The sequence below is a fragment of the Egretta garzetta genome, unplaced genomic scaffold, assembly GCF_000687185.1.
Source record: "Egretta garzetta isolate BGI_Z169 unplaced genomic scaffold, ASM68718v1 scaffold241, whole genome shotgun sequence".
NCBI lineage: Eukaryota > Metazoa > Chordata > Aves > Pelecaniformes > Ardeidae > Egretta > Egretta garzetta.
Window position 1 is genome coordinate 56,109 of NW_009258675.1, and position 2,155 is coordinate 58,263.

Consider the following 2,155-nt stretch of genomic DNA (forward strand, 5'->3'; position numbering starts at 1 on the left):
GCCGCGCTGGGAGCGGAGCTGCTGCCGCCCGGTGCCCGAAGTACCGGCGTGCGCCGCAAGCTTAGGGTAGCGGTTGTCAACTCGGGGGGTTTCCTTTTTTATTTATTTTATTTATTTTTTTTTTTTTACCCTTTTTTGTTGTTGGTTGGGTCTGCGGGCTCCCGGCTCTATCTGGAGGGAGCTGTGGATCTCTCTCCGGCCGCTGTAACGCCGCCCTCAGGCTTGCTTGTCTCGCCGACCTCTGCTCAGTCCCTGAGAGTGGTCCACAGCACTTGGTGGGCCGTAAGGTGAAAAGCACTGGTTTAAACGAGCGATAACTCCTCTGCTGAGCGTATGTGAATGTTTCCATGTGAAAAAAGGGACCTGATCCTGCAGGCTGTCTCTACTTGTGTGTCTGAGGGAATAAAAACACTCCTGGGCTAATAATCCTCTGGCTGTTGATACAAAAGCTACTTTCTTGACAATATGTAGAGGGCAGCGTCTTGAGATTCAGCCGTAACACCTACACTTTTTTAGTTCCCTACATGAAGCTTTTTGCTGTGATTTGAGCACCTTCATGAGTGAGACAGCGGGCGCTTTGTCAGACCTTGAAGCTATTGGGTCTGCAGCATAACAGTAAGAAAGTGGAAGCGTACTGATCAGGAGCTGTGTGTGCAGCAATACTAACTTTCTTCTGTAGTTGAAGCAGGTGGCAAGAGTTCTCTTTCTTGATGCAGCTGCTTGCCATTGTCAGCAGATGCTTCAGGTAGTGTGCTGTTGTGGTTTGAGGCTTTAAAGAGATCCCAAAACTGGCATCCATTCATAATCGTGGCATTTTTTGCCGTCTTTCCTAAACTTTGTGGTTCTATTATTTCTCATCTTCAGAAGCCTGTAAAAAAAAAAAAAAACCACAAATATTTCCAGGAAGGTAAAACACATTTAAACTTCTATCTTTTGAAAGAGCAAGTCATATGTAACAAGTGTGTTTCCTAGAATATTCAGTAACATTATTTATTTCCAGTGCGCATAGGCCCCATTGCACTGAGAGCATCTATCCACCACAAAGGGCTGGTGGTAAATAAAAGAAAATGTGTGAAGTCATGTAGTTGAGTGTTAGATTCTCTTCAGCTTTGCACTGCCAACTGTTTGCTTGTGTTTATTCTCAGCTGCCCTGGCATTCAGTCTTGTACTGACCATAATCAGCAAATGTATGCCTAAATGTAATTTGCCAAGCCCACACCAGGTGCGAAGCCTTTGTTTAAAAAGTATATTAGTAAAAAACATTTGTGCTAGTTACACCTGGGATTAACATTCATGTCTAGACATGATCTTGGGGCCGGATTCTGCAAGAGGATTTGTGTAAGGAGGATTTTGACTCCATTAAGGCTCTGTGCAGGGAATGGTTCACCTGAGCTTGTCAAGGGGAGGACTGAAAACTTAGCTCAATTGTTGCTGTATTTACAAACATAATTATGTAGCTTTGTAAATTCTTCCCGTTGTTCCTGTCGGTCTTTTGTATTCTGTAAGCTGATGTTTAGGAGGAAATTTGCTGTTCAATATTCCATACCATTGATGTTACTGAACAGCTTGAACTTGGCATACTTTAACTCCTTAGGCCTGTGATGCTTACAGGGACCGAGGAAGTGTGACTTTCCATGTAATTTACCAAGTCAAAACGCTTATTTGCAACAGATTTTTTGATATGTAGTCCCTTAATGTTCCTTTCTGATAATACAGTAGCTAATTTAATGTAACGCAAATGTTCTACGGAGACAGGTTATGTGCTCAGACTGTAGCTGTCTTTGAACTGGAGAATTGTTGGTGAAGGTTTGTCAGACATGAGTAGCCGAAGTTAAAGGGTTTGCTTAATGGAACAGATGGCCAAGCAACCGTCATGTCAGAGCAAACAGCATGTATTCCGTGTATTCTTGGTTTAACACAAGAGGGAGCATGTCTAATCTTTAACCTTTAAATATTGCAACTTCGAGAGGAAGCTTTAAGTGTTGAGTGTCAACTAATTTATTTTCTAGTCTCCATGTGCAAATATTGATACAACTGATGCATATTTTTGGCATGTTTTCAACTTTAGGTTGCAGCTGTTGATTTATAATATAAATGTTGGCACGATAAATGTGAAGAAAAGAACTAAGCTAATGATCTTTTGAATTTGTTTAAA